General features: G+C 47.1%; 1 long non-coding RNA gene across 1 annotated transcript in view; it reads right to left on the reverse strand.

Moving 5' to 3' along the window:
- Nucleotides 1-303: 303 nt before the first annotated feature.
- Nucleotides 304-15,272, reverse strand: part of LOC105986667 — a 43,234-nt gene continuing 28,265 nt past the window's right edge. The window contains exons 2-5 of the long non-coding RNA XR_001175126.1: nt 11,144-11,370; nt 9,079-9,440; nt 2,392-2,533; nt 304-782 (exon numbers count right to left, since the gene is read on the reverse strand). This is a non-coding gene — a long non-coding RNA (uncharacterized LOC105986667). The remainder of the gene's footprint in view (nt 783-2,391; nt 2,534-9,078; nt 9,441-11,143; nt 11,371-15,272) is intronic.

The following is a 15,272-nucleotide window of genomic DNA, read 5'->3' on the forward strand; positions in this document are numbered from 1 at the left end:
CAGCTGGTTCTACAGACAGTGCCGCCCGCCCCTCCACCAAAGCCCCCTGTCTCTCCAGCCTGGCTCCCAGAGCTCTGCCTCCAGCTACACAATTTCCAACATTTTCAACCGCTCTGTAAGTAACAGGGTGGGGGTGGGGAAGAGGAGGGCCTCAGATTCTGCCAAGTTCAGCCACTGGCAGCAAAGTTGCTTTCTGTGTGCACCACGGTGTCCCTGCTGTCCCTCGGGACTGTATCTGTGTGTTACAGATGCTGTGGCAAAGAATCACAAACTAGCATTTTATTCACAGGAGTGTATTGTCTTAGTTCTGGAGGATGAAGTTTGAAGCGAAGGTGGGCAAAGCTGCCTGCTTCTGAGCCCCTCTACCTCCCCCTCTTTCCCGAGGGCAGAATGGGACCCAACCTGTCCTTCCAGCTTCTGGGGTGTAGCTAGCACCCTTTAGCATTTGCTACCTTGCAAAAGCATGGCCCTGCTCACTACAATATCTGTAGTGATAGCTCTGTCCCTGTGTTTCTTCTTTCTGTGTTACTGGGCAACAGATTCACATGGGGGCGGGTGGAGGGGTAGAGAGCCAAGGTCACACTCGTGAGGCAACGGGAGGCTGGCTAGAGTGCCAAGGCAGCTGTGAAGGCTGGCAGAGCCTCCCAAGGAGGGCGCATCTGTAACAATTAGCAGTAGACTTGTCTGCCTCTTAGGTGTCCAGATGAGTGGCTCCACAGAACCATTTGTAGCTTTAGAAGTTGGGCAGGAGTTCTGGCCACAGCAAGATACCCCTTTGGTACCTAGATTTAGGAAAATATAAAGTTGTCTTCAGAGTTAAGCCATAAGACAACCACAAGCTCTAGAACCACTAACACACCCAGGAGGAATATGAGCTTGGAATGTGTGTGTATGTGTGTGTGTGTGCCACATGCATGACTGTGCATGTGTATGCATGCACACGTATATGTGCAATGTGAGCAAGTGTGCATGTGTAACATGTGCAAATTTGCACGTGTGCATTAATGCATTGTGCATGAGAGTGAGTTTTTGTGATGATGCCAATTATACACATGTATATGTGAACATGCCTGATTTTTATGTGTATGCATTATGTGAGCTTATGATTGTGTGTGTGTGTGTGTGTGTGTGTGTACGCGCGTGCGCACACACACGCAGCTAGAGGACCCAAAAAAGGGGATAGTGCCTCTGCTCAGCAAGCTAAAGCAAAAGCCAAGCAGCATGTTCTTGGCTGTCCCCATGGGAGAGGGGAAAATGTCCTGTGCTGTGTCTGTGGCGGAGGGGAAGTGTAAGATGACACCGCTTGTGCCAGTGTCACTGGCTTCAGCCAAGGACAACCGCCATTCCAAACTAACTGGGCACTGGCTGTCACTGGTTTCTCAGGGGCTCGCTGTCTTTCTGGGAGGGAGTGTGGCCAGGAGCAGATGTGGGTGGGGACAGACATGAGGGCGTGGACTGCAGACCTGCCTGCCTGGCCCTTCAGCCCAGCTCCTCTCCTGGTGTCCACAGCCGGCGCCCCTGGGGATGGGACTTACCCTCTCTGACCTTCAGTTTCCTCATCTGTGAAGCAGGGTTTCTAATAGCCCCTGCTATCTGGGCTGTTGTAAGGATTAAGCAGGTGATCTATGTACAGTACCTAGCACAATGGGCATTACCTAGTACCTTGCATGGCTCACCTTTGCAAAGATGGTCAAAGCTACCATCACTCCCTTAGCAGACATTAAAATGACCAGACATTAAAACACCGCACTTTTTTGAGGCAGGGTCTCTCTATGTAGACCCGGTTAGCCTGGAGTTGGTGATCCTCCTCCTCAGCCTCCTGCCTGAGTGCTGGGATTGCAGGTGTAAGCCACCATTCTGCATGACTTTTTATATGAGCCCTTTGAGAAGTGCACCCACTCTGGGGGTGGGAGTGGGGTAGGGGAATGCCAGTACAGTGCTCCATGTGCGGGGAAAGGGGACCCAGTTAGCCTGTCCAGTGTGGTCTTGCAGGATAATCACAGTTCCCCAGCATGTGGCAGATGCTCAGGGAGTATGTGGCTAGGACACAAATGATGGATGTGATGGGTTCATGAGTGACGAGTCACATTCATGGGGCCTTAGGACCAGAATGATGGTAGCTTTGCAAAGACAAGCCACTCAATGAGCTGACACCTGGTGACCAGGCCACACCCCCTCCTTAGAATCACTGACCCCAATCTACCCAGTACCTAGCTGGAGAGGGAGGGGCGGAAGTGGGAGCTGGTGCTCCCCTGATCACCAGGTCAAGGCTGAGTCATTCTTACAGAAATCTCCCAGGCTGCTGGACTGAATCATTTGGACCTGCTGTAGTCCAAATGATTTAGACAGACTAGAGATGTCTTTGATGAAGGCCGGTGTGCTCTCACTCACTCTCACTGTGGTCTCCAGGCCAGCAAAAATCCATCTTCACGAGAGGCTTGTTAGAAATTCAGAGTCTCAGGCCAGGTCTGGGGACTCAACAAGCCCTAGTGTGTGTAACTTGAACTTCTTCAAGCACCTGCAGCTTGGCTATCTCCAAAAGACAAAAAGAAAACCTGGCATTTAGAAGTCTGTAGCTTCCCTTACTCTAAAATGTATGTCCAGGAGCTGACCAGTGGGGACCAGCTGCCTGGACAGGTCCATGCCCTGCCCTCTGCCCCAAGCTTTCTTATCTGGCCTTCTCACAAACTCTTTATTGGTCAGTAGGCTGACATTCTTCACAATAACAATGAGAAATGCTCTGCTGTTTGCCGACAGGTTCAGTATTTGTTTTCTGAGCAAGCTTGCTTGTGTTTCCACTGGAGGGGTTGTTAAGGCAAGTTATACTGCAGGGTGTTTTATCACCCTTTCCTCCTGCCTGGTGGGTACCAGCCCAGGTCCTGGCAGGCATCTCCTGGCACCCAATGAGCAGGCGCCATCCTTAGCCTTCCAGATCATCCCCGCCTCCCGCCTCCGCACCTTGCTTCATCTGTCCAGCTGTGCACAGCTGGCACCCAGCAGCCCTGCTGCCTTCCTCCTTCCCATTTTGGAGAGAATACAGACACATGTCAATGGCAATGCAGTAAAATCTGATGATTGCCCAGAATGCCTAAGTTTTCCAAATTACTGCTTGCACTTCCTTTCTACATCCCGGCATGCCCAGACCCACTCCTTGGGTTCAGTCTCAGCACAGCAATCAGGTATCTGCTCTTTCAGCTGCTGGGGGTAGTGGTGGCTCAGGGAGGCCCCAACCTGCTGTACCTGCCGAGAGCAGGGCACAGTTAAGATGCAGGCCAGGGGCTGGGGGTGCAGATGGGCCCAGATCCCCAAACCTAGCTCTTTCCACAAGGAAAACCAGCAAGGAATGGAGAAATCCTGAGACAGGAGGCAGGACAAAGCGAAGTCCCACAGGGCAAGATGGAGGCAGCTTGGTGCTCTGTTTGGGACTCAAAAGAAAGGGTAGAATTTTCCTCGAGCATGAGAAATGAGGCCTAGGCCCTTGGGTTCAAGTTGAATACAGTGCTTGGAATTCTAATGATAACTTTTGCCCAAGAAGGGGATGTAGAGGTACTTACTGTAGAGAATTGGGGAGATAACAAAACATAAAAAAGAAAATGAGAAGCCATTGTACTTCCACTCCCAGCGATCATTTCCAGTGGCTTTCTGATGTCTCCCTCCCTTGCTTTAACCTGTAGTTTTCTTTTTATGTAGATTAAAAATTTCAATTATTCATCTTTTTCTTATTGAGAACACATTGTTGTTCTTATGGGGATATAATATCAAAGACAGTTATTCTAGGACTAGAAAACAGAAGGAAAAAATCCCCAAACACTTGGGAGTTAAATAGCCTGCCATTAAGTCAAAGAAGGGCATCACAAAGGAAATAAATATATAGCACTCTGAGGTACAGATAAAGCAGTGCCATGAGGGAAATTAATAGCACTAAAATGCTAATATTCGGAAAGAAGAAACATTTCAAATCAATAAGCAAAATTAAATTAAAGTAGGGGTGTGTGTGGTGAATTCATGCAGTGAGCTGAGACTTCCAATTTAGACTAGCTTCCTGTGCACAGAGTAACTCCCAGAACTTAAGCTTACTTACCTTTAATCCAAGAATACCATTTATCTTTTAGAATTAATATGGGTATTTAATAAGGAATGGTTTGTCGATTGGAAATATCATTTTCCTTATGATGTCTTTTTTAATCTTAAAGAGCAATAATATTTGTGGATATAGCTAATACCTGAGTGTTCTGTTCCCTCCCCCCCCCACTCTTTCTTTCTCTTTCAGACCCCACAGATCCTCTCCAGCCTTGTGTTCCAGCCAAAATGGAGCCTAGGAGCAAGGCTGGCTTCTCCCCTGCCCACCCCCTCTTGTCCTCAGAGTTGTGCAGGAGGATGGAGGGGGAGGGTGGAGGACAGTTAGGTGCTGGACGAAGCACCCTGTCAGTCTGGAAGTGTCTGCTCAGTCTTACATGTGTAAAATGTCCACAAAACATATACTCACACTACACACATATTCATGCTCTCTCTCCCACATACACATAATATTCATTACACATAAAAATTGACTTAAATTCACCCCAGATTGTATTTACATGTTCAGTAATAATTGAAGTGACCCAACAGAAGGGCCGTGTGTGTGTGTGTGTGTGTGTGTATGTTGCTGTTCTTGATGCAAGAACACATTTCTACCCCAGGCCTTTGAACTTTCTTCTCTTCTGCCAGCTATGTTGTTCCTGTATGGCAAAAGGAAACCTCACTGCCTTCAAGTCTTTCCTCAGAAGTCACCTTCTCAAGGAAGCTAACCCTGAAAATTACTTAAAATTTCACTCTATCTGCTTCCCACTACCTACCATTCTTCTCTCATGTTCTACTTTTAAAGTCTTTCCATGTACTTACTGTTTTGCAATAATGCAATGCAGAAGAACAAGGGAATTTGTCTATTCTTCTCAGTGATAAATCCCAAGCGCCCAGGACTATGACTGACGCACAGTTAATTTTCCTTTTCAATAAATATTTCTTGAGTGACTGGATCTTGATCCCTGGTGACTTAGCCTGCCAGCCAGGAGGCCATGTCATACCAGGACTATCCAGCAGATGGCAGCCAATGAACACAAGAGACAGGAGGCGCCGGCACTTTGAACTCAAGGTTCTCCCAGTGAAGTGTGAGATAAAGTGGGAGACAAAATCATGCTCCAGTTTCTCCAAAAGCAGACTTTTCCCTCTGACAAAGGAGTTGAGTGTAGGAGGCGGGCCAGGGAACTGATAAGGCTTTTATCTAGCACAGGAGGCTGTTTACCAAAGTGTAGGCTTAGAAAATGTGAAGCAGTTTTGAGAAAAAAAATGAGGTCAGCGTTCCCACAGTGGGAACCGGGAAGTAGAGAAGGCCTGTGGCTTTGGGTTTGCCTCAGTTCTTGAAAGTCTGGGGAAAAAAACACATTTTTTCACTACTACTGTGGAAATGAAGCCAGCCCCTATCCTATCACTGAGGCATGGAATTTTCTAGTACTACTCAAGAGTATTGTTAGTATCACTAAAGATGTTCCTCTCCTGGGCTTCCGTGAGACAATTCTCTTCCTGGGTGCTTTGGTTCCCCACTCTATCAGGAGACTGAATTGTGGGGGTAGTGAGCCCTTCCTGAGCCAAGTTCAAGATGTAGCTGCCTTAGATCAAATTCATCAAATTCAGAGTGTGCTAAAATAGGAAAAGGCTTTGAGTCTACTGAGTCAGAACTGTTCAGCCAACTGGTCAACCTCCTTCCTGCGAAACAATCCAGTGCTGCCACTTGTTTGGTATTTTCCTTGCATTTCTGCATTGATGCTCAGGAGTACCCTCTTCTTGTTCTATCCTCATAGGTGACATAAGAGGGGTTGTCAACAAGGACTGGGCTAGGTGCTCTGTGGTGCACTCTCAGATGTGAGAGAGGGATGCTGACAATGGAAAGCTGAAGGATCTTCCCAAGTTCACACCGAATTTCACTCTGAAACCTGCCTGACCTCTATATACAAAGACCTATCTTGTACCTTTGCCTCCCCTGCTAGTGTTGGGAGGTCAAATTACAGGCTTTTATTTTGTCTTCCCTAGACCCAAATCTGCACCAGTCCTTGCTGCCTTACATAAAATACTTCCTTGTAGGATATGATGATAGCAACAATTTAGGAGTTCTGTTGACTAGTAAAGTGTCCATGTAGAACCACTTACTGGCCTTTCATGACATGATTTCTGCCTTCTGAAGCTGTTAGCTGTCCTAGGTCAAGACAGACAAGCTCTAAGCACATGGGGGAAATGGAGAAAATGATATTCGTGGAGAAGCCACCTATGCAACTGGAAAGTTGCCCTCAGCCATGTTAAAAAGACGCAAAGGGAACAGGTGAACCAAACAATTGGGTATTGCACACATCATTGTTCATCTTCATTATTTGTTTCATGTAACCCAATGTCTTCAAAATAGAATCAGGTCAATAGGCTTCAACAATAGACCTCTTACATTTGAATGTCATGTTAACTCTTTACCACCTCTGTACAGCTTTTCAAACCTATAGCATAATCTCAATTTCTATTAGCCTTATTTCAAATGCTCTGGAGCAACACATGGCCAGTGGTTACTATACTATATACTATACCATATACAGTCCCATTCTAGGCTTTTTCCCATTCTCAGCAGACCACTGGGCTGACTCTAAGAACTTTCCCAGTGCAGGTCACTTTTTGACCATCTAGACCATTACATTCTCTGAGAATATTCCTTTTGTCTTTTGCCTGCTCAAGTGGGATTGTTTCTAACAAGCATGATGGACAATGGGGAAGAATGCGGAGGAGCGTGAGACAGTAGGACAACTGGCAGGACTAGATCCTTTCTGAGGAGTGAGGAGAGAGTCCTGGCCCTGGGGGAGTCTGGATCCAGGACTCTGGTCACCGAGAGCTGTGGGCACTGAACCTGCCTTCCATGCTCTAAACAAAATGTCTTCATTGCCAGACAGCCCCAATTATCCATGTTGGATAGTTACTAGGTAGAAGAGCAGCAATTGTGTATGGACTGTGCTTAGATAAACAAATAGGCTCAAACTGTCCAGTAAAGGCTGGACAACAAAGGCAAACAGATGGGTCGGACACTGCCTCTCTGGTGGTTCCCAGGGCAGCAGAGACCTGTCCACCCTCCCCTCAATCACAGCTCCCAGCTTTCCCTTCTTTTGGGATGAAAGGCAGTGGTTGGGGGCCAAACCTCTGCACCCAGACTGCCTAGGTTCAAGTTCTGGGTCTGCCATTTACTGTGTACATTGGCAAGTAGCTCTCCTTGCACTGGTGTCAACTAGGAGCAGGGTACTGACTACTTCTGCGGGTTTGCAGGGGTTTGCTGAGCAGTATATGTGAGACTTAGCTCCTGCCAGGCTACTGTGATATTTTATTAGGGAGAGGGCAGGCTCTCCAATACTCCAGCTCATCAGTGCAGAGGTGAAGTGTCTTATTATTTTTTTATTAATGAACTCATTTAATGTGTCATAAAGAGAAGATGAATGAAAATTAATACTATAGAGGACACATACTATAGAGGAAGGAGCAATGCAGGTGAGTGTCTAATATTTAAAAAAAAAAAAACAACAACATGGAGTGCATGTGTGACCTGTACTTGGGAGAGCTGTACTTGGGAAGTACTAGGCAGGGGTTCCTGGGGAGGGAACATGGGGCTGGGGGCCCTTTGGAGTATTCATATTTTACCAGGAGTATGCACCTCCTTCCTGCCACCAGTTACAGGTCATCATTGTGGAAAATGTCCACGTTCTGAAGGAAGAGCATGACAATCTGGTGCTATTTCCTTCCTGGGGGTACCTGCGAAGATGGGTTGCTCATTTTCCATGGATCATCATTCTGGTTCTGAGACTCTGGTTGTTTTGGCAAGGGTGGGGAAAGGGACAGGGGTGCTGAGGATGGAAACCAGGATGGTGTGCATGCCAGGCATGTGCTATGCCAGGAGCTACAGCAATCCCAGCCACCACGTCTCACCATTAAAGCTCCTGTTGGGGTGTAATGCTGGCAAGAGGAAACACTAAAGGGGCCTTTTGTGCACATTACACACACTCGACAAGCAGAGTTTCATACGAATGTGCACTGTGCGCACACACAGAGGCAATGCAACCCAAAGGCTATACACACACACTCCTTAGCAGCCAAACCACTTGGCCCTCACAGACCAGCAATAGAGGGCTTCCCCACACTTCATCTACCCATATTCCAGCCCCCAAAGTATTTCACACTCAAAAACACACAGCCCACCAAACACCCAACAGCAAAAGCTCACACAGCCCACCAAACACCCAACAGCAAAAGCTCACACATCCCCAATAATGAAAGGAGCTACACACACTCATCCAAAAATGAGAGCAACACACACACACACACACAGCACTCTGACAATCTTACAAACATGGACACCCAAACAGCTTTACTCCCCCAACCAAAGTGCTTCAAAGCCAGCCCCCAGTGACCTATATATTTCACTCATACGCACCCCAACAACCTCAGCTGCCCATGCTGTGCTCTCCCCAGGCCCCCAAGCACTTGGATTTGCTGGCTGCAGCAGCAGATACTTGAACACCACGACATTAGACTGCGGCTTTCTTTTCAGATTAATGAGCAGAAAGGGATTGGAGGAGGGAGGGGCGAGAATGGCGGGAGAGAGCAATTACACCCAAATCTTTTCTCTGTTGATTAGGGATTCCTTCTCCAGCCTGCTTTGGCTCTGGCTAAATCTTTTTCTAATGAGATGTGGTTTATCCAGATCAGGCCGCTGAGAAAAAAAGTTGCAATTAACTTTAAGAAGAAAAAGAGTGAGTGAGAAAGCAGGAAGTGGGGGTGGGGAGACAGTACTGGCTGGGTGTGGAGGAGGCTGGCTGGCCACAGGTGGAGGGGCCAGGCCAACCTCAGGAAGGCTGCAGTTCTGCTCCAGCTTAGGAGCGACCCACGGAGCTTCTTTCTGGGAAAGCAAGGCCTCTGCGCCACTTTAGACCCTGCCAAGGACAGGAAGTGATTCTTCCCCTTGCATCTGGGGACTCCCCACACTCCACATACCACCTGCCCAGTGGCTTCTTTCCCTTTTACCTGCCAGGACCCTCCATGCCAGGCGGGCACTGACTCTTCTTGTCTTAGGAGCTGCTGGGGTCCAGTCATCCACCGGCAGCCAGGAGAGGAGGGCCTTCAGGCACAAAACCATGCTGGCTTCCCTGGCCTGCATCATGGTTCTCTCTGGGTGAGGGGTCCTGAGTTCTTTTCATGGGAGCTAGAAGGCTGGAGAAGGGCTGGGGGTAAAGGGGACATTTTGTATGGCAGAGAAATGCCTCTGGCTTTCAGAGCCACAGGAGACTGATCTGCTTTTTCTTCTTCATTGCCAGGGTCAAGCACACGCAAAGAACAGCTGGGAATGCACAAGTTGCTTCCTTCCTTGGGCGCTCAATGTCTTCAACCTGTTAGAAAAATAAAGAAGGGTGGTGGTAGGTTTCAGGGTCGCTGCCAACTGGATACCCTCAGATCTAACCTAAAGCAGACACAGCCTCTTCATGTCCCCCTCTGAGTACTGCACCTTTGTGTCCTGACCTCAGATTTTCTGCTGTCCACCTTCACAGGACACTTGTGCCTTCCAATGAATATTTATCCATACAGAGACTGGGTTTTGCTTTCTTCATGATGGTAGATATCCAGCAAGACTTGGTGGGGAGGGGTTGCATAAATGTTGAGATCTTCGGCCTGCTACCTATGGTGGGATTTCCATTGAGCCAGGGACCCTGAGTGTGGTCAGCTGGAATTAGACTAGGAGAGGTGGGTAGAAGTCTCTGTGTGTCCCCGCCACCAGTGTACACTATTCTTATGGATCCAGGCAGAGCAAGCAAGGCTGGATTTGAATTCACCTCCCTGTGCAAATCAGAATGGGGTTTTATTACTGTGGCTTTAACTTGGAGTCTGGGTGCTGTCCTTTAGCTTATTTTGTTCAAGGCTGGCATACTACCACTTGGGCTACAGCTCCACTTCCAGATTTTTGCTAGTTAGTTAGAGATAAAAGTCTCATGGACTTCCCTGCTTTGAACCATAATCCTCAGATCTCAGTCTCTTGAGCAGCTAGGATTACAGGTGTGAGCCACAGGTGCCCAGGCTGGGCTTCTTACTCATAATTCATCTGATCAGCATGTTTGATATTCAGATAAGAGAGACTTTGAATATAGATGGCCACCCCCTGCCCCATTCAATGGCTCCCTAGGGGGACACTTGAATGATCCCTTATGGAAGAAGCTGGAGTTGACCCCATGCTGGGGACCTATGAGCTAAGCCCATTTTCCCTATGTCTAAGATCCAGGGAGGTTCTGAGAGCCTGGTAACTGGGTCCCAGGCTGGCCCTCAGCTCTACTCCTGGCCTCACCTGCATTAGCTGCTGGAGGAAATCTGGCTTTCTCTTGTCTTCCTTTGGCTAATGCCAACTGAATAAGCATATACGCTAGAAATACTAACTACAGTGCTATGTGAGAAGTTCTTCTTAAACATATAGCAAGGTCAGAAGAAGGGAAAAAAATAGAAAACAAAACACAAAACCCTGAAGTAGAAATTGGACACAGAAGGGCAGATGTAGACTGAACAGGAAGTGCTGGCCCTAGGCTAAATGAAACAGCTGTCACCATTGTTCGGGACCAAGAACTGCCTTTGCAAACTCCTCGCGGGCCAGGCTCAGAAAGCAGATGTTAATAATTACAGCACATGAAACGAAGGGCACAGGATTAGGCAAGTGACGAAAAAGAAATGGTACTGGTAGATTTATAACTTGCTCAGGCAGATCTGCTTGGGCTGGGGGGTGTTGGGGGGGGGGAGATAGCCGCTCTGCAGAGCCTCCTCCCTGTACCAATCCCTTCATGGTTTGGCCTCTTGGCTTTTGGGATCATCTCAGAATGGGAAGACTGTGTAGATTGTTTCATGGTGGGCCATGGTCTTTCTTCACTGCCTTTCTAGGGAGCCATGACTATAGGGCTACAGCCAAATGCTTCTGATCTACAGGAAACATATCCCTAAATATTCAGCTCAAAGGCTGAAGGGGGTGTCTTCTGGGCGAGTATCTGGCTGGCTGGCGGACAGGACTGGGGAGGACACACAGCTAGATAGCTGTCCTTGGAACTCTAGATTTTACCCAAGCGCTCACACTTAAAATCCAGGAGCTCAGTTCTTTGCAGCTGAACTTGATTCACACTTTCAAGTTGGCCAGACCCTCGTGCCTTGGAGAGGGCCAGGGAGCCTGGAAGAATGCTGGGACTGTTGCAGAAAGTTAGCAGAGCAAGCTTCCTGGGCTAATTACATAACTAGAAAAAGCAGTCTCCACGTGTTGGCTGGATGTTCTTCTGGGCTTTTCCACGTGAACTAGGGTTGTAAAAAAAAAAAAGCAAAACAAAACAACATACTCACACCCACCCCCAAATCCCACTATTCTACCAATCCACCAGAAATGGACGTTACCAGGAAAGGTTAGAAGGAAGGTAAAAGCATGTGTTTGCCATCTTTCTGCCTGATATGGAAACCATATGCTTAAATACACTAGCAAACATACTTAATATAACACTCTCTTTTATTAAATGTGGTTTTATAAATGCTCTCCTCAGCCAGGGCACCTTCCTTGTGCTGGGGGCTGGAACTTGGCAAAATAATCTTCTCGCTGTTACATCTATTGATATACATTTTTTTGAAAATAAGTCTCGGACCCTTGGAAAATAGACTGGTTCTGATTATTACTGCAAGAGGGAAGGGGCACATGAGGGCATCTCGTTTTTTTCTCTGATAAATTAAAAGAACTGTAACGGGTGCTTTCTGCAACCTGTAAAAAGGGCAGAGCCATCTGTGATTCATTTAGCAGCTCCTTGCCGAAGATTTATTTGATTAATTTGGTCAGAAGAGAGAGAATATGGATTTTCCCCTTCTTGGAAAGGCACATACACCCTCACACACGCGCGCGCGCACACACACACACACACACACACACACACACACACACACGGATAGATATCTCAGGAATGAAAAATGACTAATCACAGTATTAGAACTGGCAAACATGTGGCCGTGGAGAAGAGATAGTGTGTTCCTGCCCTACAAGAGAGAAGAGCTGGTTTTAGTATTTGTGTGTGTGTGTGTGTGTGTGTGTGTGTGTGTGTATGTGTGTGTGTGTGTGAGTTCTGGGTCTTGAACTGAGGCCTTGGAGTTATTGTTTAACTTTTTTGCTCGTCTGGTACTCTACTAGTTGAACACTCCAGCTTGAACACTCCAGCTCTACTTCTGGCTTTTTGCTGGTTAATAGGAAATAAAAGAGTCTCAGGGACTTGTCTGCCTAGGCTGGTTTTGAACAATTCTCTTTAGATCTCAGTCTCCTGAGTAGCTAAGATTAAAGGCATGGGCCACCAGCACCTGGTGTTTCACATTCTGTGGCCCAGTGCTATCCGAATGGCCCCAAGAACAGTACCAGACCACTGGGTCACATGGATGCAACAGGACACTGGGTGTCAAGCACCCTATTGCACTCTTTGCAAGGTTTTGTCATCCTATGGTCACAATGGCCCCAAGAGGATAAGTTGTTATTGTCACTTCACAGACAAGGAAACTACCCCATTTTGTACATGCCTCCAAATGCTTTTCATTTTTTAAGATGGTTCTTTGCTTTCTCCGTTCTCCATGGCTGAGCCAGGTGGATTGAGGTTACATATTGTACTTGTCTTGTGGAAGATATTGGAGGAAGACGTTTCCACATTGGCTACTTCATGCTCTGAGGGTTTCAGTTTAGAGCAGAAAAAGCTTCTCTTTTAGGCTCATTTCTAGTTTAGCTTCTCTAGCTTTAGTTGTCTGTAGCTTCATGGCACAACCCTATAAGCAATTATCTGTCACTTACTCAGGGATGGGAACTAACTAGGAGCTTGTACAAGGCAAAGAAAACAGCAAAGCAGGCTGGGAAGGTGGCTCAGTGGTAGAGTGCTTGCCTTGCATGCATGAGGCCCTGGGTTTGATTCCTCAGCACATCATAAGCAGAAAAAGCCAGAAGTGGTGCTATGGCTCAAGTGGTAGAGTGCTAGCCTTGAGCTGAAGAGCTGAGGGACAGTGCCCAGGCCCAGCTGGGCCTGGCCACAACTGACCAAAGAAAGAAAGAAAGAGAGAGAGAGAGAGAGGAAGGAAGGAAGGAAGGAAGGAAGGAAGGAAGGAAGGAAGGACAAACACAACAAAGGCAAGAGGATTCATAAAATCAGGCGAGACTTGAGCCCAAGAGAACTTTGATATCAATGCCAGCAATGGCAAATAGGTAGCAAGTAAATGTGTGCATGCTTTCTATTCCTTCTACAGTGCAGACATTGCTAATCGATCCCAGATCTCCTGTTTGTCTTCAAAAATCTTCTCAACATAGCCCTCCAGGCAATGGATCACCATAATGAGTTGAAAGATGGTTGTAGTCCCTTCCAGCTGAAGGTTTCATTTTGTAGACAGAAACAAACAGGAGCCCAGAGGGAGAAAGTTGGTAACAAATCAGTCAGGAACTGGGTCTCAAGCCTCAGTTCTCAAGCCTTTCCCAGTAGCCTTTACATCCAAGCTAGGCACAGTGGGTCATAAACTTCTGTATATTGCTAGGTCTCTACCCTTCCCCAACTGAATATCACTGAAGCTGCTTGAAGATAGGATAGAAGGCATCTCTTGGAAGACTGGAGAAGATTCCGGTCTCTGTGAGTTTTAAATAATTAACTCCCATACCAGAATGGGATGGGATAGCTACTACCCATAGCATGTTATGAGCCAGATTCTTAGATTCTAGAAAGAAGTAGAAAGTTCTCCTGTGGAGACTGGGATCCTGGTAGACACCCCCCTGTCTCTCCCTTGCTGGATCACAGGAAATGCCTGAATCAAAGGCAGCCAGGACTCAACAGGCTGAAGGTATTGAGGGCTTTTGTCCAGCTGCAGCCTCAGACTTTTCTGCTGGGAAGAATTTCTCCTGGGAAAGAACAACAGGGTTTTGTGAGAGGAAGAAGACATCTGCCTCCTCCTCCAGAATTCTCTCCAGTGGAGCTCTTGTCCTGCTGGTCCTTTCTGGAATTTTAGGATATCTGCTTCTCAGCCGGGGTGGCTCAGGAAGAACTGGGTGCTTGCTTCCTAGCACTGCTGGTCAGAAACAGCCTTTCGGCGATGTGCATTGTGTCCAGAGGATCGGAGGGGATAGTCTGAGACCTGAGGTACTTCCTAGGGAGGCCATCACAGTTCACTCAGAAGTGAGTGTGTTCTCACTGACCAGCTCAACAAAGCTGCCTACTGTGTCAAAGCAGACCTGATTCAAGAATCCTTAAGACTGTCCATGCCTGCTCCTAGCTGTTTCCACACTTTTAAATTTTTGTTTATTTATCTATTTATCCGAGGAAACAGTCTGATGATATAGTCCTGACCGGTCTTGAATTTTTGATCCTCTTACCTCTGCCTCCCAAGTGCTGGGATTACAGGCATGTATTTCTATACCTGGCTCATTCTGATATTTCCAAGATCTGAAAACACTTAATGCCTGCTCTAGTCCTGTTTCTACTTGATTTCTACTTCTTTGTGAAGAAAGATTTGCCAGTCAAATCCTACTGCAGCCCACCCATCACAGCTTCTTGAAAGATCACAAATACAGACTTAACTGAAATGGATCCTGAGCTATGAGGATTTTATTGGCTTCAGATAATACCTCTTAAGGAGTTTCGTTAACCAAACATCATTTGTTGAGTAGAGCTGTTGGTTTGTGTTGTAGGAGTGGCTTTCTGAAATGTTCCTAACATGGTATATCCATAAATGGAATACTATTCACTCAGTGACATACTGATTTGTTCTAGAGTGTGGATTAACTCAGAAGACTGTAATGTCTGATGTTGATGTAATTCAAGTGAAAGAAGCCAGACAATGGTCCAATTCATGGCGCCAGCCGCATGAGCCAGACTGGACTGTTCTGAGGGATGTCTCTGATAGCCTGGAACAAGTGTCTGCTAGTCAAAGGCTCTTGGGTCCTAGAATCATGGGAGAAATCTCACAAGAGACTGGCTGGAGAAGAACCTTGCCATCATCCAGTTCTTCATGTGATTCCTTCCTCCTCTGGGAGCTGGAGATACTGGGTGAGTGTTATCTCCCCACAAATTCATGTACATTGTGGTTAGAGAAATAGGGTCTGTGGAGATGTATTCCAGTAAAGATGTGATCATCAGGGTGTCCTCTCATCTAATGATCGGGCTCCTTCTCAGAAGAGGGAATTTGGAAGACACATAGAGACACAG

This window comes from Dipodomys ordii, unplaced genomic scaffold, assembly GCF_000151885.1.
Source record: "Dipodomys ordii isolate 6190 unplaced genomic scaffold, Dord_2.0 Scaffold36, whole genome shotgun sequence".
NCBI classification, from domain to species: Eukaryota; Metazoa; Chordata; class Mammalia; order Rodentia; family Heteromyidae; genus Dipodomys; species Dipodomys ordii.